This window comes from Plecotus auritus (assembly GCF_963455305.1).
Source record: "Plecotus auritus genome assembly, chromosome: 5".
Classification (NCBI taxonomy): domain Eukaryota; kingdom Metazoa; phylum Chordata; class Mammalia; order Chiroptera; family Vespertilionidae; genus Plecotus; species Plecotus auritus.
The window spans coordinates 77,189,014-77,216,169 of NC_137776.1; positions in this window are offsets into that span (position 1 = coordinate 77,189,014).

Here is a 27,156-nt window from a genome sequence, read left to right on the forward strand (position 1 = left end):
TTTGGTGAGGGGGGTGTGGCCAGATCCTGATTCCTACAATGAAATAAAATAATACAAAACTAAAATTCATGATTCTACATCATTCACTTCACTATAATTAAGGCATTGTTGATTTCCCTGTGCAGGGAGTATATATATTGACATCTATATCTATCTAAATCATCTACCTGTCTGTCCAATAAGCCTCATCTAACATTTAAATGTTTCCTAATAACCTGTTATTTCTTTACTCTTAACTATAATAGAATATTGATCCTAAAATCAGTAGATTATATTCTTTTCTAAGTTCAATTCTATTTCCAGGAAGAGAGTAGGTTTGCATATAATACTATTACTTGTGAATATAATTTGATGTGTCTAGAAAAGTGTATTGTACACATTACTGCATTCATAATTGCCTAATTGTGTTTGCATGTATCCAATTATCAGCAAGATTGGCCACTTACCCTATCAACAGCAAACATGGTTAGCTGCATTGCTGCAAATTCCTGTATGCTTAATTCGGATGCTCAGTTATCCCTTCATTTAAGTTTCTTGAAACTGTAACTTAAAATAAGGAGGCAGAGAAAACTGCTAGAAAACAGGTAACAAGAATATAAAAAGAAATCTGGAATTTGGTTTGCCTATTGGTTTTGATCATAATATAATCAATAATTTGATTATACTAAGAATATTCATTATATGACAGAATCTTTAGATCAATCTTCACATCATGAAAGATTAGTGAGGTATATTTACAAATGCAAAAATAGTTTTTTATTGATAATGAATGCTAGGTAATTAAATTATTTAGGTATCTAGCATGTAATTTATGGTATGGTTTCAGTAACCTAATGGATCAGGGTAGAAAATAGCTTAGGAAATATATCAGATATAGATTACCTTGAAGACATTATATTAAGTGAAATAAGTCAGTCACAAAAGGGAAGATATTTTTTATTCCACTTATTTCAGGTATCTAGAGTAGTCAAATTCATAGAGACAGAAGGTAAATTGATGGTTGGTAGGGATGGAGGAGAGGGGATTGGAAATTAATTTTTCATGGGTACAGAGTATTAGTTCAGAAAGATGAAAAAGTTCTGGAGATGGATGATCATAATGGCTGCACAACAATGTAAATGTACTTAGTGCCCCAGAACTGGACAATTAAGGATGTTAAAATGATAAACATTTTGTTATATATAATTACTCTAAATTTTAAAATATTAATAAAATGTATATGTCTGCCAACAAGGGGCAAATTTACTTTTTAAAAATAAAGAATTGTTAGAACAAGGGGATGATGATATGTGAGAAGTAACGGAAAATCTGGAAAAGTAGACCAAGATGTTGAAAGGGTAAATAAGACTCAGTGGGTCAAGGAGGTCTTTGGATTATAATGGAGTTGCAGTATCAGAGCAGTTTTTCCATCTGTACCAGTTAGATAAACCAGAATTTTTTAAAAAAAAGTTTGATGGCAACCACAACTGGAAAACCAAGAACTCAGAAAGAAGAAGCACAGAAGAGTGAGCCAATACTTTGTCAGCAACTTCCTCCCTAGTGAATGGCATTTGAAGCTTCTTGGACATAGTGTTAAAGATAAGAGCCCAGGTGGAAGCAAGGAAGGCAGAGCTTTTGCCAACCTCATGGCATTTTTTTATAGTAAAAAATGAAAGATCATGTCTCCCATGGAAGCCAAGAAATGAAGAGCAAAGACGTTGGTGAGAAGGGAGGAGGAGAAAATGAGTCCAACACTTGGTGAATTCTCTTGGGAAAATTGCTGAAATAGAATAGCTTTTTCATTATTACTAGAGGCCCAGTGCATGAAATTTGTGCAGAGGAGGGGGTGTCTCTGAGCCAGGCCTGCACCTTCTCACAATCTGGGACCCCTCGGCTAGGGTCCCTAGGCCTGGCTGGCGATCAGGGCCTATTGGGGCTTTCCTTCCCCAGGCTGCCAGCAGCTGGCCTCATGCCTGCAGCTGCCACTGCTCTTCCCCTGCCCCCACTGGTTGCCTCCCTCTGCAGGCAATAGGCATGGGGTGCGATTGCTTGGCTCACTTGGGGCACCCTCTGTGGGATGATCACTGGTCGGCCCTGCACACCCACCACAGCGTCGCTGGCTGGTGGCCTGGGCCTCCCTCTTTGGGGCAATCAATGGTGGGGCTCCGCAATTGATTGCCCAGCAGAGGGAGGCCCCACTCACCCAGCTGGGGGTCCGCAACTGATTGCTGCACAGAGGGTGGCCTGGGCTCCCTCTTTGGGGTGATTGATCATGGAGCCCCCCCATCAATTGCCCCACAGAGGGTGGCCTGGGCCTCCCAATGCAGGCAATCTTGGGGCAATGGCAGGGTCCCCCAACCAATCACATCACACCCGCCTTGGCTGGCCTCAGACCAGTGTGTGTCATAGCGTGGTCATCCTGAAGGTCGTCCGGACAGTTATTCTGCTGTTTGGTCATTCAGTCAATTTGCATATTATGCTTTTATTATTATAGATGATGTGAAGGAAGCAAAAAAATGGAATCTAGGAGCTACATAGAAAAAGGGAATCTTATTAAACACCCTAAGCTCTCTGTGGGGACCCCTGAAAGGCTACACATTAAAAGCAGGGCAAATCAGAAGTAAGTTAAAAACTTACAAAGATGTCAATTTAATTTGAGATATTTTAGATCTGTGTAATAGTAGGAAATTAAACAGTGTAATTTATCACAATAACCTATTAAAGTAGAAAATCACGTGATTATCTTCATATGTAAAGACTATCCTAATATATAAAAACCTAGGGTCCGTAACATCCAAAATAATCTAAGGTGAGAACAACAGGAAGTCAGTGCTGGGTTGCCCTGGAGACCCAGCACTGACTGCCGAGGGAGCTGCGGATCAGGCCTGAAAAGAGGCCTAGAGAGAGAAGCAGGGTCTGTGGCAGCTGTTGGCAGCTGTTGGCAGCTGTTGATCAGCCCCTGTGGCAGCTGTTGATCAGCCCCTGCCTCTCTCTTTCTCTAGGGGCCTGGTCAGCAGCCATTCCTCTCTTTCTCTTGGGCTTCTGCTGGGGCTGCTGATCAGCCATGCCTCTCTGATTAGGCCTGTTGATAGGCCCAGACAGGCTGACTGGCATAGAAACTGACCAATCAGAACCAAATCTGGGTGAAGTGCCAGGAGCCAATGGCTGCTTAGGAGGCAGAGCTTTTGACACTGACTGGCATAGAAACCGACCATTCAGAACCTAATCTGGGTGAACTACAAAGGCAGAACCTAAGGTGGGGGCTGAGGAGGGGTTTTAAGGGCAACAGCTGTTTGGTGTAAGGTTTAAGAAAGTGGTTCAATTTTTTAATGACTGGTTTGGCAGTATAGTACATATGGCTGGCTATCAGTCCAGATATAAGGATTATGTATTTTTGTCTGCCAAGCGCATTTCCTCCTGATGAAAAAGGCTCCCCACCCCCCTGCCATTTAAGCAATCCTATCCTATATAATCTATCTATACTACTAAAAGGATAATATGCTAATTAGACCAGGTTGACCGGCCATCTTCCAGACATCCAACTTTCTTCTGGACAAAGCCATGGTGGTGGTCACCAAGCCAGAGGCCCTTAGGAGTGATCAGGACAGCAGGGGAGAGCAGCTGGGGCAAGATCAGGCCGGCAGTGGAGGGCAGTTGGGGGCAACCAGGCTGGCAGGGGAGGGCAGTTGGGGGTGAGATCAGGCTGGCAGGGGAGGGCATTTGGGGGAAAGATCAGGCCTGCAGGGGAAGGCAGTTAGGGGAAATCAGACAGGCAGAGGCAGTTAGGGGCAATCAGGTCGGCAAGGGAGGGCATTTAGGGGGGATCAGGCAGGCAGGCAGGCAGAGGGGTTAGGGGCAGTCAGGAAGGCAGGCAGAGGCAGTTAGGGGCCATCAGGCAGGCAGGCAGGTGAGCAGTTAGGAGCCAGTGGTCCCAGATTGGGAGAGGAATGTCTGGCTGCCGGTTTAGGCCCAATCCCTGGGGTCGGACATCCCCCAAAGGGGGTCCCAGGTTGGAGAGGGTGCATGCTGGGCTGAGGGGAAACCCCCACCCCTCCGCGCCGGTGCACAAATTTCATGTACCGGGCCACTAGTTTTAAAATAAATTTAAATACTCAATCATAATAATAACTGTTATCAAATTAAAGTTAAAATATTTTTTAAAAAATACGTTTCTGTTGATTCATAGAGAGGAAGGGAGAAGGAGAGAGAAAGAGAAGCAGCAATGATGAGAGAGAATCATTTATCAGCTAGTTCCTGCACTAGAGATCAATCGAGTCCAAAACCCAGGCATGTGCCTGGATCAGAAATCAAACCTCAATCTCCTGGTTCATGGATTGATGCTCAACCACTGAGCTATCTCAACTGGGCAAAATAAAATTTTAAATCTGTTTACGAGTACCTATGAAACATCAACAACAAAAATTCAAACTTAAAGGTGAGATATCAAAAACTTTTCTCTAAAATAGGGAAAAAGTCAAGGACACCTGCTATCAACACTTTTATTCACCTTGAATTTGAAATACTAGATTGGTACAATAAAAAAAATAATTTTAATAGTAATTAGAACAGGATATAAAACAAATAATAATTGGAACAGGGTATATAAAACTATAATTAGTTAAAATATCATAATAGTCCATACAACAATCTCTGTAAATTAGTATGAGAATATTGCAAGGTCATTAGAAACATTGTTAAATAGAAGTAATTGTAGTGCTGTATATCAGTCACACAGAGGAAATTTAATTTTAAATCATTTACATCACAAGAAATAAAATTCAGTAATTTTTCATAACAGATAAAATAAAGAAAGGTTAAATTCATGAAGAAAATTCTGTGTTCAAAGATTGGAAGGATCAAATTGTAAAGATGTTAATGTACCACAGCTTAATCTGTAAATATGATGCCGTCAATTGAAACTGACAGGTTTATTTTAAAACATCTATGGCATATAAAAAGCTAACAATGACTTAGAAAACTTAAAGAGGAACAAAGCTGGTGCACTTATGCTACCAGAAGCAATATGTATCCTGAAATGACTGTTATCAATAACAGCACTGAGCAGAGGATAAAGGAGAAACTTGGACTAAGTTCCCAACAGTTAGTGTAATTACAGCTGTAATAGTGCTACATGAAAAAATTAGTTGACCAAAGAAACAGGGGAGAAAAAAAGCTGAGAAACAATCCAGATCCATACAGATATTCTTATTTGTTTTGTAACAGTCACTAACTTTATAACACTGCATTGTGTAGGAATATAGGGGAAAGGATTGCATTAGGATTTCCATATGGGAAAAAGAAGTGAACCCCTACCTTACACCATGATAAAAATCAGTTCCAGATCGGTTATAATCTATACTAATAAAAGGTGATATGCTAATTAGGACGAAGCCACAGCGGCTGTGAGAGCCTAGGGCTGGCGCCACGCGGGAGAGGCTGGTGGGTCTGGAGCTCGTGCAGGAGGGGCGGGCCAGTCAGGTGCTGCAGGTCCAGAGCCGAGGCCCCTTTTGCAGAGGCTGCAAGAAGGCGGTGCCTCGCCCCCTTCTGCAGAGGCGGTGTGGGACAGGCCACAGCATGGCCTGGTCCCAGTGCTGCCCTTTCCGCAGAGACAGCCACAGAGGCAGCAGTGTGGGCCCAGTCCAGGCGCCACGCCTCCACAGAGGCTGGCCAGGATGCTGTCTCAACCTCCCACCACCCCTCCCCTAGCCGGCCTGGCCCCAGACTGCCCCTACCCACCAGTGGGTGGCGGGAAGGGCCAGTGCTAAGAAGTGAGGGCCAAGGGCCAGCAGCTGCGGTGGCCAGCAGTGGCAGCAGCAGCGGGGTGATGGGGGCAGTGCCTTCCCCTGATCAGCCTGGTTGCCTCCCGCAGAGGAGGACATCACCTGAGGGCTCCTGGACTGTGAGAGGGGCCAGGCTGGGCTGAGGGACACCCCCCCCCTTCCCTCCCTCAGTGCACGAATTTTCATGCACCGGGCCTCTGGTATACATATAAGTGGTAAACTAACTGGCTAGACAGAAACTGGATAACATCATTTTTTGGAGAAAACAAAGATGTCTTAAATGGCACACAAAATGTACTAACTTTATTGGAAAATATTAATGAAGTAAGCTTTACTAAAACTAAGAATTTATGTTCATAAAAGAAAATGTTAAGAGAATGAAAATGCAAGCCTCAGAGTGGGAGAGGATAGTTTCAATGCATACAGGACACAATGAACTCATATCCAAGAACTTTTACAAACTGATAGAAATTTGTACAGACTGAAAACTATAGACTATTAAAAATTGACCAAAACTTTAACAGATACTTTTAAAAAGAAGATATTCAAATGACTATTAAATGACATCAGAAAACTAAAAATTAAAACCAGAAAGCAATACCTATCAGAACATTAAAGAGGCAGCATTAATCAGTGTTGCTGAGGCTGTGAAACAACTAAAATTCCCATACACTGGTAGAAGCGATATATTTGATACAACATCTTTGAAACTACTCAGCGATATCATCTAAAGCTGATCATGAACACAAGTGATAAGCTATCCTTTCCACTCCTAAGAATGTGTCCAACAGAAATACATGCGTGTATTCATAAAAAGACACATAAAAGAATGCTTATAGACAGCACTAATTGTAACAACCACCCATTGTTAGTCAATGAAAGAAATGATTGATATATTGAGGTATACTCTTACAATGTGATGCTGTATGATAATGAGAAGCAAACCGTTGCTAGAAGCAGCAACTACATCTCACCAACATTATAGTGAGGAAAACAGAGTAGATACAGAGAATCATGCTCTCTGTTTTCATTTATATAAATTTCCAAAGCAAGCAAAATTAGCCTAGGGTGTTACACTACAGAAAAATGGTGATTTCTGAGGGGAATAAGGAGGGGAAGGGGACTGAGGACGACTTCTAGAGTGCTGACAATGTCCCATATCTCAATCTGGCTGATGGTCACAAGGTTGTCTACTTTGTGTGAGTTTATTAGCAATATGCTATGACTTGAGCCCATTTATTTCAATAAACTGTAAACTTAAAAGGGAGAAAGTACACTCCTCTTCTCTTTTTTTCTCCTGTCAGCAGTGGTCAAGGGAGTCTCTGGAGAGAGATAACCTCTGGCCAGATAGAGTACTCTGCACCCCCAGTTCTTGTCTTGCTTGTAGGAATGAATTCAAACAAGAGATAACAGCAAAAGCAAGTGAGGATTTGTTTGTAGGGAAGAAATACACTCAGAACCTGAACAGGCAACCTAGCCGGTGGAAACCAAACCAAGTGTCCTGAGCGTGTAGCCCATCTGGCCGAGACCTAATTGAGTGGGAGTTTAGAGGATATATACCCTTAGGATGGAACACCCTAGACAAGAAGCAAGTCACCCCCTCCCTCATGTCTCAAAGGAAGTATCTTTAAGTGATAAGGCTCCTTCACCTGAGTGTTCTGCCACAGGTTAGACACATCCTGGAGGGGCTCTGAATCTTTCCTGCTCACATAGGGATCTGAATTGTCTATTTTCAGTTTGTCATCTCTCACACATATCCCCTCGAAGCCCCAACTGCCTTTCCCAGCTCATATCTTTCCACCTGCCTACCCAACACTTCCAGCTACTTGGAATCTGAATCCGATGGCTGGGGCACAAGCAGCTTTTTTAAGCCAGGGTCACGAGACAACATCCTCCAGAAGGCGAGCAGGAAGGAATCAAGGAAGAGCCTGGGTGTAAATGACATGGACCTGCTGTATCAGTCCTAAACTAACAACTTCTGGGCTCCTCTTACAGAAGAAGGGTATTTTGTCTTCTTACAAAGTAAGAAATGGTTATTTGCTGAACCCTAAACCATATGATGAAATCAGTGTCCATACTGCCAAAGAGTTTGGATGGGATACTTCATCTTTCTTTGTGATAGAAACAAATAACAGGAATTTAAAAGGTAACCATCTGCACTCTCACTCTTGAATTTCTCCACCAGTTCCATTAGAGATGAAACCTTCCAAACAGATTAATGGAAAAGATATAGATTTAATTTTTTCCATGCACATTAGCAGAAGCAGTAAAATGTGTTTAATTTATTGGGGCTGTTCTATACCATCACAATTCTTAGGAGAACTTGGGCTCATCAGCATTCTTTGCCTGAGAAGAGTGATGCCTTTTCTGCTGAAGTTAAGGTAATTCCACAGCTCAGCTTTAGTGAACACCTCTTAGCACATTAATGAATAACATTTATGCATTAGCAAACATGCCCCAGAGGAAAAGTCAAATCATCTGGGCTTGGATGTTCATAAATTCTGACACTTGTAAGCTCTTAGTGAGAAACTGCTTTATAATGAATTGCCTGGGCTATATGCATTCCACAAGGCGACTTAAGCCTCTACTGTGCTTCAATAGAGTGGAATTTAGTTAAGGATAAAATGGCAAATGATAATTTAAAAAATTTCACAATTCCATAGGATTTAAATTAAAATTTGATTTTCTAAGCATCAGCTGTGGTCATCCAGTGCTGATTAAAACCACCAAAACTTTGGCAATGTTCTATGTAATATAGTATATGCATGGGTCATATAGTTTTATTTTGTTGTTTTCTTAAACCTCCTACCTCTTCCAAATTCTTTGAATGTTCATTTTTAGGGAGCTGAGATAATGATAGAAGGGTCTCCACAAAGGTGGCTTTGAGATTAATTGAATCTCATAATGAATAGTTTGCAATGATCATTATATGATGGAATAAAAAAAACTAACACAAGAAAAGAAAAGAAAGCCAATAATTGAATATAGGTCTTGGTACATCTGTGTTTTGAATTCTTTGTGTAAATCTTCCCTCCCATTAATGATGCTTTCCGCTTTTCAAAGCCTTCTGATAATACTTCTTCCTGCTCCTGTCTTAATGTCTTCCCTTCACATCCAAACTTCTTGCATGACATGTTTATATCTGCCACCTGCTTTTTCACACCTGCTATTCCCATCTGAATTACAATCTGGATCTGGCTTCCATCTCTACTACTTGCTGAAAACAAAACTTGCTAGAGTCTTTCATAACCTTCTTGTTACAAAGCATGTGGACAAGTCTTTTCAGTCTATTTCACTTGTACTTTTAAACATTCGACAATATGAATACTCTTTTTAGTAGAAACCATTGTCTCTTGGCCTCCTTATGGTCTTGGCTTTCCACCACTGCAGTGAGCTGTCTTCCTGGGCTCTGTGTTAATCTTCTTCACTGGATCTCTCTTTGGCCTTTGTTATTTAAGAGTTCCTACTGAGCTCTTCGTGTGGCACTATGAGGAGGTCCCTGGGGAGGGCTCATCCACTCTCATGGCTTCACCTATTTCCATTCCACTAACTGCAAATCTAGTTCCTCATTTGTTCCCTTTTCTGTATGACACACCCTAAATAGGACCTGTAGAGACACTAGATGCCACCTAAACATTAAAAATACAAAACAGATGTTAATTCATATCTGATTTCTAATCTTCATCTGAGTGCATTTCATGTTGATTTAAACCGCCTACACTCAGGCAATGTTTTTCCTACCCAAATATCCTAACCTAGTGCTGCCCATTTGAACACACGATGTGACATGTGACAGGAATTCTAGCCACAAAATAGGGAGTTATCCTTAATTCTCTTCTCTCCCCACGGCTACATCTACCCTATCATCATGAAATTATTTTGCCTTTTAAACAGCTCTTGAAGCCCTGGCTGGTGAAGCACAGTGGTTAGAGCCTTGGCCCATGCACTGAAGGGTTGTGAGTTCAATTCCCAGTCAAGGGCAGGTACCTGGGTTGCAAATTTGATCCCCAACTATGGTCCGGGCACATGTGGGAGGCAACCAATCCATGTTTCTCTCTCTGTCTGTCTATCTGTCTCTTTGTCTGTCTGTCACTCTCTCTCCCTCCCTCCCTTCCACTCTATCTAAAAATCCTCCAGTAAGGATTAACAAAAAAAAAAAAAAAGCTCTTGAAAATATCCACTTATTTATATCTCCATTGATTTACTTCAGTCCAATTTACCTTATCTATTCTAAGCTATTATAACAACCTATTATAATATGGACTAACTTTAAAATAATATTCTAATAATATTCTAATATAGGATATAATCTCTCTTCTTCCACAGGTGCATCATTCCACTTATTTCCTCATTTTACAGCCAGAGTAATTGTTTTAAAACTAAATCTGACCATGTCACTGACAATATTGAAATTGTTTATTAAATTATCTTGCACTTAGAATCACTTGGAGTTTAAATGCCTGACAGCATTCATTCTTCAGATACATTTTGCTTGGCACTCTTCCGTGTTTTAAGACTGTTAGATTTGAATGCATTTAATTAGTGGTCTCATTCACCCAGTTCAATATAGAGATTACCAGTTTCCTACTGGTTACTGCCTGACACCCTGCACAACATCTTTCCTGCCAACCCCTGAATGGATTTGAGTTTGTGAATTTTTAATAAAGTCAGTAGTTTCAGCATGGTTTTCATAGTTATTCTGATTTTGTCCCTGCTTACTCCTAGCTCCAACTATTGTTGCACTCTTTAAATCCGTTATAGTCCAGCCAAATTTGCATTTCCATCTAAAAGCACACACTCGTGCATAATATTATGCTTTTGCATATGCTGATTTATCTGTCTTGAATGTATCACCATTCTCTTTCATACTTAATGAATATCGACTCATTTTAATACTCAGCTCAAATGACAGGCTTCCAGAATATTTTCTTTCCCTCTAGATATATATGGCCTCTTCTTCCTTTGTTCAACTGCTTCTAAATTATCCCAGAACCATTATTATAATTTTAAAAATTATTTCTATTTACCTTCATAAACCCTAAGTTTCTTGAATTTCTTTTATTCCCAGCACCTAGCATAAAGCCAGATGTAAAATGGGTGTTCATTAAGAGTTTTTGACTAAATCATATATAAATAATTATTTCATAGCATTTATTTACTTTTTGCTAAAATTTTATTATCCTAAGCCCCATCTACTGGTCGGTCACTTCCTCCAGCTATAGGCATGTAATCCATGGAGCTCTAGGGGAAGTATTAGAAATGGCCCTCGCAGAATCAATTCATAATAGATTAATTATAGCTACATCACTCATAAAGGGAGCTCTACGTGCAAAGATGAATGCCATTCAATTAAATAACTCAGATACCTTTAAAATCTGAGCTTCTCCAGCAGTCATAAGTAATTATTTATGGCTCTTCAAAATGGAGGCCGTGGCCCAATTTAGTAAGTCAAGATTTTATGACTTAATTGGACTCAGTGCTAGAAAGTCTTAGGCCCTTTCCCGACAGCTGTTAGTTGATGGAGGAGTCATAAGGATACAATTTTCATTGTTAAAATGGTATCTTTTTAGGTTGAATGGTATCCAACTTTATGACTTCCGGACACATCTTTTACTGTTTTCCCCACAGGAGACATTATACATATCAAAGTATGCTTTTCACATCTGACTGTTACCCAGGAAAAGTGTAGATTTACAATCATTGCCTAAATAGTTTCTTAATCAGTTACCTGCTTTGTGTGATTTAATCTGAACTTGCATTTTGCTTGGGAAATAGTGTTCATGCAGCCTCTTCTTGACTTTCTGAAAAAGCAGGAGGCTGGGTAAATTGAAAAGTGCTCTATCGATGATGAGTTCCTTCTGACCGGTGAACATTTACTGGTGTTTGTTAGCTGTATAAGACACAGGATTCAGTTTGGAGAATGAAAAATAAATGCAATTTTTTCCCCCTGAAATATATCTAGAATCTACTGGCTTTCTTCTGTCTTTACTGCCACCTACTCTGCCCTGGCCGATTTAATTTCCTGCTTGTACAGCTGCCGTAGCCTGCTAACCGGCCTCACTGATTCCTGCTCTCCTGCAATCCATTATCCACTAATCACAGCATCCTCTTTCAGACACTTTAATGGCTCTTAAGACAAAGAACACAATTCTCTACCTGAATTCTGAGCTACTTGTAGTATCTGGCTCCTGCTTCCGTCTTTAGTCTCTATTTTTTAATTGAATTTATTGGGCTGACATTCACTTGCAAAACCATACAGGTTTCAAGTGTACCACTTAATAAAACATCTTCTGCACACTGCTTTGTTCGCCCACTGCCCCAAGCAAAATCTCTCTCTGTCCCCCTCCCCTCCACCCCCCTCTTTGCCCACCTCCACCTTCCCCACCTCCTCTCCCTCTGGCTATCACCACACTGCTGTCTGTGTCTACATGTTTTGAACATGTGTTTTTTGCCTAATCCCTTAATGCTCTCTTGCTCCCTCTGCCAAAAGCTCGGCCACGTTGGCTTGTTTTCAGACTCACGTCATTCCCACTTTAGGGCTTAGACCTTTGCTCTTTTTGCTTATAACCCGCCCCCCCCCCCCCCCCCACTTACCCACCCTCTACCAGCCTGACTAATTCCTAGTTATTTTCCAGTTTTCAGCTTACCTATCACATATCTAGAAAGCCCTTCCCTGTCTTCCCACAAAAGGCACGGGCTAGTGTTTGCCTTAATGATATACCCTGTAACAGTCCAAATGACTAGAAAGATGTTAGTTAAGGAAGCAGCATGAATTCAAACATTAATATGATAGTTATTCAATGCAAAGCTCTTTCAAAATTGCCAACTTCTAGAAATTATTTGAAATAACACATAAGCAAAATTTTTAGATACTTGAAACTTACTGATTTACATGGTAATCTTCTCTGCTCATAATTTGGGATAAAAATTTCCTAAATGAAATTATCCTTCCTGGTTGTTATTTTTTACCATGAGAGAATGTTGATGCGAGAATAATGATAATTCATTATTGACATTGATAGCAATTGCTGATTCTGGAAAAGTAAAGGTTGAAGAAAAAAACTTTAAGCTAGTGTACCAAAGTAATAGTCATTATAGCTATTTATAAAAACTTTTCATACCTTGTGTCTAGCTATAATATAGCAGAATATGTTACAGTAGAATATGTACATTGAGAATCACACTTACAGATCTGAAAGGGATGCTGTGAGACTCTTAAGTCAATTACTCATTTTACAGAAAAACAAAAAAGTACAGGAGAAAAACACAAGAAAATAAACTATGTTTGCTCCCATGATCAGAGGAAACTGTATTTGCCTTAGAGTAGAAGGCACTTTTTTTCAGAAGATATCTTAAAGAGCCATTTTGGTTGATAAAGTTGATTCTCTCTAAATGAGAGAATTTTATACCAGATGTGTAAATTTTACCACATTAGAATACAAGAAACATGTTCAGCTTCCTACTGCTTTGCTTAGGAAACTGAATGTGGCCAGTATGGTAGGAGTGACTCCAGGTGCACAGGAAAAAAAAGATGATGAATGGGAAGTTTACTCTGCAACATGGTATTGAGTAGAATCTCAGAAGCTGAGAAATGAAAATTTCCTTGCATTGGAGATGGCCAGTGGATTTTAAAACTCATGGATTTAAATTGTCATTTTTATTCCTATTTTGCTAAAATTATCCCTGCACCACCTCCATTATCTGCAAAATTGCATAATAGCTTCATAGTAGCAGCCATGTTTATGTTAAAGGGGACGTGAAGAAAGAGCTGATCCAAACTGGGTCCATATGAGCTCGGCAATCACAGACTGTAGACACTTAGGAGGTGGGTTCATGCAGTGTGCTTCCTCCCCCGCACCAAAAAAAAAAAAAAAAAAAAAAAAAAGAATAGAGATGAAGGAGTTAATTGATGGGAGTTGAGGTGAGGAATAGTCCCTACTATTACATGAGGCAAGATTTAAGCTTTTATTTTTTTCCCCTTTCTATTCTTTTCCTTTTAATTTTTTTTTTAGGTGACAAGAAGTTGGATGATAAATGTGATAGACTGACCAAAAATAGGAAAAATAGCCAGATCATATATTAAAATAAAACTCTCACCCAAATCTGCAGCAACCTGCCCAGGAAATCAACCTCCTTAACTGAAAGAAACAACCCAAGAAGCCAGCCTACTATAAATTGGAATTACAGGAGGACAGATTAGTATCTCTAATAATAATTTGGGAAGCTAAACAGTAACTTGTATAACAATTAGCCCCAAATGACTATGACTATTAGGTTCTTTAATTTTTGCCCCTGTTTCCAACTTAGAAGACCCAGCAAAACCCAATTCTGCACCCATACCCCTTTGCATAGGATGCCCCAAGATAGCTCCTCCAGGCAGGACACCCCTGAACCCTTCCCTTTCCCGCTACAAAGCCTTCCCTCTCCTCTGCCTGCTTTGAGTTTCTGCCAAAAATAAAGTGAGGGTGGTTGACTCCCTTGCTGTATAGCAAACTCTGAATACACTGCCTTTGTTTTTCTTATTTGATTGGTCTTTGTTTATTTCCACAAGTGTAGGATTATTTGAAGAATGGAGATTTGTGACTCCCCCCAAAGAAAAAAAAATAAAAACCAATATGTAATCCAAAATATTTGTTATATACATGGAAAACTTGATTTTGAAGAATATAATTAATTTGCCTTAGATCAGCGATTCAACCTCTTGAACATTAGAATCACTTGGGAATTTGAAAATATCTGATGCTGAGGCCCTATCCCTAGAGAAACTGATATGAGTCGAGCATAAAAACGCACCTTTTAAAAATCTTTCTAGATAATTCTAATAGGCCAAAAGAATCTGCAATCTCTCTTTTAAAAGGTAGTAAAAATCAGATGCAAAAATAGAAGACAGAATTCCTCACCCAAATGTTTTTCACTATCTTGTGGCATCCAAGGTTTCTTTCATCTCAAAATGAAATAAGAATGGCATCCAAAAAAATATAGCAGCATCCCTCCTAGCTAGAATTCAAATACCAAGCAGTTTCACCTGTCTAACAGATGTGACAAAGGAAAGCAAAAATGACCTCTAGGTAGTCAAAGTAGTGTCACTTAGTCATAGAGGATTCCCTCAAGCCTTCACTCAGAAAATAGGTATTCTTATTTTACACACACTTCTGATAGGTTTGGAAATCTGGTTTTCAGATTTATAACCTCTATAAAAGGAGCTACGCTTCATGCAGGTCGTTTGATTGCCCTGAAAAATGACACCCAAGAGCAATTGTGGAATTGGGAAACCTACAAAGGCCACAAACCCAGGACCTGCATATCTACGTATGCTACACATCACAGTAGGTCTTGAGGACACAGAACAGCATGCGATTCTAGTTCTGGGAAAAGGAAAAAAAATCCCAATTTAAATAACTGAAATACATCTCTGTTACAGTTTGGCTAGCTAAAGACATCAATTCCCAATGATTCAGACAACTGGATATTGCAAACAGTACATTCCTTCAGATTTTGGCACAGCAGAGATCTTTCAAAAGTAACCGAGACTGTTAAATTTAGACTAAAAGAATGACGAAAACTGTTTCAGCTTTTGATCAAGCAAAAACAATGCTTACCCACTAAGGCACATTTTGCAAAGACCAATATAATATATCAGTTGGAGCTATGAATGTTGCTTCATTGTAAATGTATCTTCTTTATTTTACTTATTTATTTTTAAATCTTTTAAAATATATTTTTATTGATTTCAGAGAGGATGGGAGAGAGAGAAACATCAATGATGAGAGAGAGAATCATTGATCGGCTGCCTTCTGCACACCCCACACTGAGGATGGAGCCCACAACCTGGGCATATGCCCTGACCAGGAATTGAACTGCCTCTTCCTGGTTGATAGGTCGACATTCAACCACTGAGCAACACTGGCTGAGCTAATGTATATTCTTTAGCAAATGCCACTTTTTCAAAATGTTTTTTTTTTAACCTGAACTTTTTTTCTAAAATAGGTTCTGGTAATCCACAGCAAGTGGAAGTGTCCTTGGTTATAGTATTCTCATTCTCCTTGTTTAAATGAAATCCTCAGAGCAAAGTCACAACTGGAGTCAACACTCAGTGTAGAGGAAATGTCCTCTGCTGAGCCTGGGGTTCTGTCCCTTCTAATCTTTACAGTTTGTAGCCTAAACTAATAAACCATTGCCCTTGACTATCCTGCTTAATGGGTGCTCATCTGAATGACACAAAGGCAAATACAGGTAACATGTATATTCATTTAATATTTAATGTTCCTCTCCTGCATATACTTTAGGGAACACTTAGCATATTGCCTATCATGGTGCTTGAAATGAGCTGGCAGCTTCAGTAATAATGAATGTAATAAAAATATTTATTTTAATAGACATCACAATAAATACGAAACCTTATATGGTTTGCAAAATTTCCCAAATCCAAATGTGGAAAACATTTGGATGTGAGGTGTCAAATTTCATTCAAATATTTGTTATCAAAGACACCTCTGAATAGACTGGAATTTATAGCTCCCCAAGATAAGCATCAAGTGTCACCCTTTTTATCCCATAGACTACTCTCAGACTGAGCCTGATAAATATTACATGTTACTTTAAGTGGCTGTAAAAGGAATAAATTAAAGTAGTTTGAGTGGCACCTACTACCTGATGAGTCTGGTTCCTGGGTAAAACCTATGTGTAAGTTTTCAGGCATGACCACATGCTATTACAAAGGCTTTACCTGGCAGAAAGCTGCCCTCCCCACACAGACTTGGGGCATGGCCAGTGAGTGCATTGCAGTCTCTGAAGGAAGATGCAGTCAAGGACACACTTCCCATGGCCAGTCATGCTCTTGTACTTATTTTCACTCCTACTCCTGAGGCCTTGAGCAGAGGTCTTATTTGGGCCCTTCTGCTGAGATCTCCCTATGGGGGAGGAGGAAAACTTGAAGACACTATTCCCCACTCTGACTCAGTATCTGTACGTACTTGTCCACTCCTGACCCACCCCCTCACCCTATCTCCAACATCAGGATCAATAACATTACCAGTCTTTTGTTGAGGGCTCCCTCAACAGTGAAACAACTCCATGTCTCTCCTGATTCACCTGACCTTGGACAAGTGGGCCATTCCATAGAGGAAAATGGAAGATGAGGAGTTGTCATTTCCTCTGGTTTTAGACTCCTGCTTATATCATCACATAAAGTGAAAAAAGTGATGAACTCTTTCATTCTTGGCCTGCCATTTTAATCAGCTACTTGGACACCTGACAGTTCAGGTCTTTCTCCCCCTACTCCTGACACCAACCCACACTAATTTCAACCCATATTTTGATCCAGTCCCTAAAGAAAGCTCATGATGACATATTTCTGCACAATTGTTAGCCTTTAAGAATTTAGCATTTGTTTCCACAACTTTAGGGAGGCATGCCATATTCAAATCCATCATGCCTGAGGAGTAACTAACTGAATGTCTGAAATTTGGGACTTCTCCGTCCTCCATTGGATGACGTTATGATTCTCTTTTATTAACTCTTCCACATCATACTGAGTAGACCAGTGCCATCACTGAGCAATCCAGGACCCTCTGCTCTCATACACTACCAACCTTGGCATCACCGAAGCCCAATCTCGTCTTTGCATTTCTGACCAAAACTCTCCTCTGATCTGTGCTCTTCTCTGAGGACATACCTGTTGTTGTAACAGCTTAAACTTAATGAGCCACACAGGACAGTCTGGTGGCTCAGGAACCTTTCAGCAATGCTTACACCAATTTCTGTAGACAAATCCTCTTCGTCTTTCTATAATTCCTGTAATTGGATCTGTACCTTCCTGGGAAAGCCTCCAGCATGATTTCTACACAATGACTATTCCAGATTGACAAAAAGCGATTGGATGCCAGGGAACTCATTCCCAGGCTTTCAGCCCATAATAGGGATACTAATCCACACATATGGGAATCAGAAATTGATTATATAGAAAAGCACAAGTGAAATACTGAGATGCTGGTGGTGGTATTGTTGGGGTGTTGGAAGCTGAGATAGAACTTTATGTTTACTTACATGGACACTCGATTTCTGCTATGTTTATTTGAAAAGCACAAAAACAGATCCACAAAGGCTCTTACCATAAAAGAAAACATCTTCAAGCTATAAAAATGCAGCCTATTTGCTTAAGCAGAGGTTTTCCCAGAACAAGAGATGACAGAGAAAAGGCTCTGAAGCTTCCTGGCCCCTGAGACTTTGTGGCCAGTCCTTGAATGGACTTATGGAAGGGGTACTCCCTGTCAGAGTTAAGCCTTTTGGCCAGAAGTGGGGTGAGTGAGCCACATAATAGATGTGGAATAAAATCGTTTGAGAAAGTAATCAAGGCTTTAGTTTGTTTCTTGTAGTTCCTAACACTCTACCCACTGGCATTTATTGCCAAAAGGAGGATTATAGAACAGCTTGAAATAAAGAGGACATCAAAGTTTCTAAATAGAGATTTTTTTGTATGTGAAAAAAAAATCAAAGCACTTTTTATTAACAAGAGCCTGGTTTTAATAGAATAAAGGATTTCTGGAATTCTCAAAATGTGGCTTTGCATATTATGAGGAAATTCTAAAGGAGTTAGAGTTTTAAACTAATGCCATAAAACGTTGAGTGAGGAAGAAATTGTGATGATAGAATGGCACTTTTTCCTATTGCAAGTGAGGCAATGAGAACTGAAGAATCTCGTAAGGATTCTGAGTGGAGGGGTGACTGCAGAAGAATGAAAAGGAAGAGGTAGAGAATTTAGAAACAAAGGCGGAGTTATATCAATACCCCATTGACTTCTCTGTTGGAAATTTAATAGAAAATGGAAAATAAAATTAAGTTGTCTGTCATTGGTAAAAATGGTGCCTCAGAGGTTACTTTAAATTCAATTATAATGACATAAAGCAAGTTTTCAAAATATATCTGACAGTGAATATATATTTATTTATATTTAATATATGATTAATTACATGTTTGTATGGCATATTATATGTTTATTAAATAGAAAATATAATTATACAAGGTAATACAAATATGAAAATAAATATATAAATATAAAATAATATAAAATGCAAGTAATTATATATTATTAAATAATTTATATTTATATGTATTTATCTCCCTCATTAGATATGATACTTTCATTTTTGATAACAGGAACATAGGAATAATTCAGCAACTTCTGTCTAATGCCCAGAGGACATATTCTGTGAAAGTTTCTTATGAATAGTTACATGTCTGTTTGTTTTTTATGTCTGTGTAACATATTACCACAAACTTAATGCTTTAAAACAACTTACATTTATTTTCTTCCCTTTGTGGTCAGACACCCTCTCCAGCGGATAATTTGTCTCCTTAACTTTCCAGCCATTAGAGGGCGCCTGCATCCCTGGGCTTATGATGTCTTCCTTCACCTTGAAGATGCCACCAGCTTAGCATCTTCAAATCCTCTGTCACTCTCTGGCCTCTCTTTCCATTGTCATAGCTTCTTTGATTCTCATCCCCCTGCCTGCCTTTATAAAGACCCTTGTGATTATATTAAGGTCACAGCTTAATCCATGGTTGTCTTTTTTTTCTCAACATTTTCAGAGTCTGAAAAACTCCTGTTATCATGTAACATACTCATAGATTCTAGAAGTTAAAGTGTTGGGGGTTGGAGGGAGACATTATTCAGTTTACTACAGTATACTTCAGAGCATAAGGCATAATCCTCATTAAATCAGAATCAAAGGTATAGATTTAGCATTTTAAAACAAAAGCTAATGTCCTGGCTGGTATTGCTCAGTTGGTAGGGCATGGTCACACATGGAAAGAAGGCCAGTTTGATTCCCAGCCTGGGTTGCTGGTTTGATCTCAGGTAGGGGGTGTGCAGGAGGCAGCCAAACAAAGTTTCTTTCTCACATCAATGCATCTATCTCTCTCTCCCTCTCCCTTCCTCTCTTTAAAAGTCAATTAAAAAATCTTTTAAAAAAATAAAGCTATTATACTCTTGGAGAACATGAAGTTTTTTAAAATCTACAATTAATCATTTCTAATCCAATTCTCATACCAATTTCTGGTTTTATTCTTCTCAATTAGGCATTCAAAGAAAATTAGCCAATTGACTAGCATTAGTAATAATTGGCAAGCTCTTTTCTGCCTTTACAAACAAAAATATCGTCCTCAGTAGGTTTAACTAATTAATGGGAGAGAGCCTTTGAAGCTCAGAGCTGGTTTATGACAGCATCTTGCCATTGATACACTACTATCATTTGTCATTCACTTTATTTGAAAGCAAAAGGAAAAAGGCAAATTAATCTCCAAATTGAATTAAATATGCAGTTTTCTCTAAAATTAAATCATACTTAATAAGTTTACATGATTTTTTCACATAATATATTACTTTAAAACATTCATATATTTACATAATGTCATTAGATAAAATGATTATGCTTTTGTAGACTTATCAAAACTTTTGCTTGCCAGTCTTTTCCCAAGGATTAAAGTATACCAAATGTTCCAGTTAGCACATGGTAGTCCTAGCCCTTAATAGTGTCATCTTTAACTCAAAGAATGGTTTAATGACAAACCATATAGTCACACCACCACTGATTCTTCCTATATTAAAACACAAATAAAAGACGATTCAACTTGTTTTCCTTCTTCACATCAATATATGTAAGGGATACAAAGGGAAAACATGCAAGTTCTTAGAGGTGAAAAGGGGATATTTTGGAGCAACAGGTGTTGTTAAGGACACATAAGAAAGAGACTGTGGGCACATGGGATTTGATATGAGAATAAAGTGGTAGCGTGGGTCATTTGGTGAAAACTGAGAGGATTTGAAAGAATGAGCAACAGCCAACAGTACTGTAGGATTTCTTAACTGTAAACATTAATACAGAGAAGAGCTATCAGACATCCAGGAAATACCAGAGCCCAAAGAAATTAAAAACAAATAGAAGGCATTATCTCCAAGCAAACAGATGACAGAGCTACCAGAGCAGGAGTCAAACTGAATAAAACTAGTGATTTCAGCAGAAACCAGTTTGGCTCAGTGGATAGAGCGTGGGCCTGTGGACTGAAGGGTCCTGGGTTTGATTCTGGTCAAGGGCATGTACCTTGATTGCGGGCACATCCCCAGTAGGGGTTGTGCAGGAGGCAGCTGATTGATGTTTCTCTCTCATCAATGTTTCTAACTCTCTATTCCTCTCCCTTCCTCTCTGTAAAAAATCAATAAAATATATTTTTAAAAAAAAACAAAAACTAGTGATTTCAGAAAGACGAGAGGAGATATTCAATCGCTGGAAGATCAGCAGGAAGTGCTAATAATAATTAAGTAGAGAAATAAATGGACAAACTTCCTGGAGATCGTAAACATGAAAAATATAACATTTTTATTTTTAAAAAATAGTCAATAGTTGTGTTGAACAGTAAACAAAACCAGTGTGGATTCAGACATTTTTCTCAAAGTATCAGAAAGGAAGTGTGAGATGAAAGTTATAAAAATTAAAATAGATAAATAGAATTTGAAAAGAAAAGAAAGGCTGTAATAGTAACTACTGATAAAAACACTACTGTTTCATATACAGGGTGTCCCCAAAACATGTATAAACACTTGAACAGCTGATAGCTCAATTGATAATTTCTTTCTTTTCAGCCAGACTAAGCTTTGAACAAAGGAAATTAATCCTAAAAATGCTACTGGAAGTTTGAAAACATCGTTGAAGTACAAACATTGCCTTTATAATTTTTCAAAGTGTGTATACATTTTTTGGACAAAGGGTGCCCTTCAAAGTGTATACATACTTTAACAGCTGATAACTTACTTAATTTTCACCTTTTTAGGTTTAACTGATTTGAAATAATGGATGAAGCCAGACTAAACTTAGAACAAAGAAAATTTATCCACTAGACTTTTTTTATGGGAAGACATAAAAGATAAAATTTATGCTACAAAACCAGCAACAGTGGACAAATTGAGGGCACACAAATACTGAACAAAATAATTGTTGATGTTTGCAATTTCATTGCTTTGCATTATCTATCAGCAGTGCCTGGACCAGAATGGTCATCAGTTTAAAAACAGGTGTTGACAAAAAATTATTCGTTTTTGTAGATTCTTTTAAATTTCTAAAATGAATCGTATGTTAATAACCACTGAATCTATAGTCATTCAAAGTGTGTGTGCATTTTTGGGATAGCCTATATATTGGTGTTGTATTAAGATGCCCTGTTAACCATTTTTAGAAAGGCTTCTTTTTTATTTAAATCTACTCATTCATTCTTTCAGATTATCTATATAGAAAATAATAGCATCTTCAAATAATAAAATATCTTCACTTCTAATTATTTCACTTTCACATAAATATAAGAAGCTCTTCTTAATTCATAGTAGCAAAAAAATGAAAACAGCTTTCAGTCCATCAGCAAAGGAAAAAAATGGATAAAAGTATAATGAACCCTGGCTCAGTTGGTTAGAACAGTTGTCTGGTACACTAACAGGTTGCAGATTCTATCTCCGGTCAGGGTGGATGGGGGAGGCAACCAATTAGTGTTTATTTCTCTCTCTTTACCTTCCTCTCTCTCTAAAATAAAATCAATAAGAACATACCCTTGGGTGAGGATTTTTAAAAAGTACAATGAAATGCTATATAGCAGTTGAAAATAATAACTGACTTGAAAATAAAAACATGAATGGTTTTTTGAAGGAGAATTGTAGTGAGATACATTTTAATATAACATCTTAAAGCAAGTATTAAATATTATTATTCATGTTTTGTGGACTTTAGACTTATAAGCAAGGAAATATATTAAAAACAATTGCCTTACATATGTTATGGATATTTGTTAGAGGAAGAAAAAATAGAATTGAGGCATTACGTGGACCAGTGAAGAAATTATGCTACCAGCTAAGGAATATTGATTAAAATATGCAATTCTTCCGCGTGCATCAAGAAAAAAACAAATCAATCACAAAGCTAACAAAATTTAAAAATAAATGAGCAGACTCATAAGAAAGAAAAACAATTACATCATATTAACCCAACCCTTTCTGGAAGATGAGAAAGAATGCAAGATGTGTGATTTTTCCTAAGTTTTATTGTTAGAAAAGTAGTCATAGTGCACCCTCTTCAGACTAAACTCTAAGAAATGTATTTGCACATTTTATGGGGTCATGTGGGAATCAACTGACAATTTCTCTAACACCTTCAGAGCTTAAGAGAATGGATTTCAAATTGCTGGTTCTTATAGGGCTCTCTGACACAATCAAAGTCTTGACCATGAAATACAATTCAGTGATGGTCACTACATGCAATAGCATGAAAGGTGCCAAACTTGCTCATTCCCTAAGAACTGTGCCTTGCTAAAGTTTAGCTGTATGCACCAACTCGAAAAAAATAATATGAATATAATATTTATGAATTCAGATAAAAAAGGCACCCAAATATTATGGTAGTTCCTGAAACTAGCAAAAGTAAATGGCTTAGTAGAGTGGCCAAAACTTACATCTAAGTAACTAAAGTAAGACTTTTTTATTTATTTATGTGTTTATTTATTTATTTAACAATATTTATTGTTGAAATTATTACATATGTCTCCTTTATTCCCACATTGACCACTTCTAGCCCACCCCCATCATGCCTTCACCACCCTATTGTCTATTTCCATGGGTTATGCATATATATATATATATATATATATATATATATATACACACATATATATATATATACACACGCACGCACACACACACACACACATATATATATATACATATGCTAGTATATATGTATATATATGTAGTTCATATATATATATATATATATATATATATATATATATATATATTTGGTTGATCTCTTCCCACCTGCCCACCCACCCCTGCCTTCCCTCTGAGATTCATCAGTCTGTTTCATGCTTTTATGTCTCTGGATCTATTTTGCTCATCAGTTTATTTTGTTCATTAGATCCCACATATAAGTGAGATCATGTGATACTTGTCTTTCTCTTATTGGCTTATTTAGCTTAGCATAATACTCTCCAGGTCCAAACTTTTTAAAATATATATTTTTATTGATGTCAGAGAGTAAGAGAGAGGGAGAGATAGAAACATCAATGATGAGAGAAAATCATTGATTGGCTGCCTCTTGCAGGCCCCCTACTGGTCACTGAGCCAACAACCAGGCATATGCTCTCACCATGAATCAAACCTTGACCTCCTGGTTTATGGGTCAGCGCTCAACCACTGAGCCACACAGGCCAGGCTAAACTAAGATTTATCTCCAAGAATTGGAAGGAGGCATTTCTAAATGTGAAGTCCTGCACAAAATAAGCTTTATTTCAGATCTGAGATACATGACTTTTAGAAGAGAAATTTCTTTTATTTTTGTGGTTTTTAGCCCCATTTACCCTCTGACTGTTAAGGACTGAATATAATAGAGGTAAGAAAGGTCTGGACACAATACTTCTGTTTAGGATTGGCATTACCAATATTCTACAGCATTTAGAGTGTGCTCCCAATTTACCTTCTGTCTTTCAAATAGTGTTTGTATTCATTGGCTCATATGATGATTTCTGGGGATTCAGATGCCAGGATTGATTAAGTCCCTGCCAAAGCTTTACTCATGGACAATCTGGACTGGGACTATTGTTTCCCCAAGGGCTTCTCCTCCCTGTTAGGTATGTGAGTCCAAGAGGAAAACAACAGGTCTTGTTGATCAATAGATAGAAATAAATATAGCTGACTGGCAGCCCCTGGAATAAATCTATCAGGTATCTCACCTAGATAACTCTAATTAGATGCCTATTTTCTACAAACTCAGCTCGTCAAAATTTCTGACCTGGGTAAAATCTCCTTATACTCAGAATTAGGGAAGGAAAGTGGAAAAAACAGTATTATAGTCTACTAGAGGCCCAGTGCATGAAATTTGTGCATGGGGGGGGGTGTCCCTCAGCCTAGCCTGCACCCTCTCCAATCTGGGACCCCTCAAGGGCATTCGGACATCCTTCTCACAATCCAGGACTGCTGGCTCCCAACTGCTCATCAGCCTGCCTTCCTGATTGCCCCTAACCGCTTCTGCCTGCCAGCCTGATCACTCCCTAACCACTCTCCTGACAGCTTGATTGATGCCTAACTGCTCCCCTGCCAGCCTGTTTGCCCCTAATTGCCCTCCCCTGCAGGCCTGGTCCCCCCAACTGCTCTCCCCTGCAGGCCTGGGTCCCCCCCAACTGCCCTTCCCTGAAGGCCTGGTCACCCCCAACTTCCCTCCTCTGCCGGCCTGGTCACCCCTAACTGCCCTCCCCTGCTGGCCTGATTGCCCACAACTGCCCTCCCTTAAAGGCCTGGTCCCTCCCAACTGCTCTCCCCTGCTGGCCATCCTGTGGTGGCCATCTTGTGTCCACGTGGGCGCAACCATCTTTAACCACATGGGGGCAGCCATCTTGTGTGTTGGAGTGATGGTCAATTTGCATATTAGTCTTTTATTAGATAGGATAGAGGCCTGGTGCATGGGTGGGGGCCAGCTGGTTTGCCCTGAAGGGTGTCCCAGATCAGGGTGTGGGTTCCCTTGGGGCGTGGGGCAGCCTGGGCGAGGGGCCCCCAGCAACCCAAGCAGAGGCCCTGGTATCTGGGATTTATTTATCTTCTATAATTGAAACTTTGTAGCCTTAAGCGGAGGCCAAGGCCTGCCAGGGCTGCAGGAGCTTGGCTTCCTCCATTGCCAGAGGCAACTCAAGTCTCCTGCTCTCTCCAGCTCTGTAGCTGCTGCCATTTTTGTTGGGATTTATTTATTTTCTATAATTGAAACATTGTAGCCTTGAGTGGAGGCTTGGGCCTGCCAGGATGTGCGGAAAACTTGACTTTCTCCATTTCTGGGGAAACCCAAGCCTCCTGCTTGCTCTGTGGCTGCAGCCATCTTGGCTGGGTTAATTTGCATACTCTCTCCTGATTGGCTGGTGGGCATGGCTTGTTGGTGTAGCGGAGTGATGGTTAATTTGCATGTTGCTCTTTTATTAGGTAAGATGTCTCTCAAACTTCAGCCTGATGACCACCTACTTCAGATTCATGAAGATCTACTTATTAAATATTCAGATTTCTTGGCCTTACTAAAGGCCAACTAAGTTCTGAAGTAAACACTAAAAACACACATTTAAACAAGCTCCTCACAATCTAAAATTTTAACCTAGAGGATTTTTCTTTTACTTCAGTAATCTTAAGAATTTTTCACTATCACTCACTAGAAGGAATTCTGTTAGATGCTTCAAAAGTCATTGATTATCTATATATATAAAAAGCCAGCGACTGGAATGCTGTAACGGCTTTAACAACCGGTCACTATGATGCCCACTGCAGCCAGTGAACCAGTCAGATTGGGGGTGGGGAATGGCCGACCAACCTTCTGTGGCCCCTTCCCCCAGCCGACCCTGCCCTCGATGGGCCTCACCACCACCCCTATCAGCCCCCAGCCTCTCCCCCAGCCAACTCTGCCCCCGATCAGGCCCCCCACCCCTCTGGGAGCAGGGCCATCTGGCCCACCACCCACAACCCCTCCCGACAGCCAGCCCCAAATCCGATCAGCCACCACCACCCCAATTGGCCCTGAGCCCCTCCCCACAGCCAGCTCCGCCCTTGATCAACCTCCCCCACACCAATCAGGGGTGGAGCTGGATGTCCAACCTCCCACAGCCCCTCCCCTAGCCACTGACCCCAAATCGGCCCCCCTACCCCATTTGGGGGCAGGCCCGCTAGCCAATTGCCTGCAGCCCCTGCCCCCAGCCGGCCCAGCCCTGATCATCCTGATCAGGGCAGGCTGACCAGCCAACTTCCAGCATCTTCTCCTCCTGACAGGCCCAGCCCTAATTTGCCAATTGGGGCCGAGCAGGCCATGCATGAATTCGTGCACTGGGCCTCTAGTTTATTATAAATACAATATGGATCCTCACATTATAGGGATCTTTCCTTAGTGAAAATCTACCTTTGAGTCATTAGCCCACTGTGTAGTGATCTATTTTCATGTATTAAAGGACAAAGAATAATTCCATGAGGTAGAAACTATGGATTTCAAATCCCATGTCTCTGTGTAAATGACTAAATATTTAATCCATAAGAATTCTGGCCGAAACTGGTTTGGCTCAGTGGATAGAGCGTCAGCCTGCGGACTGAAGGGTCCCAGGTTTGATTCCAGTCAAGGGCATGTACCTTGGTTGCGGGCACATCCCGAGTAGGGGGTGTGCAGGAGGCAGCTGATCGATGTTTCTCTCTCATTGATGTTTCTAACTCTCTATCTCTCCCCCTTCCTCTCTGTAAAAAATCAATAAAATATATTAAAAAAAAAAGAATTCTGAAACTTTTAAATAAATCTTATAGGGTGATTTTTTGGTTGAGTCCTGTCAATTCCAATTCCAATAAGTGGAAGAA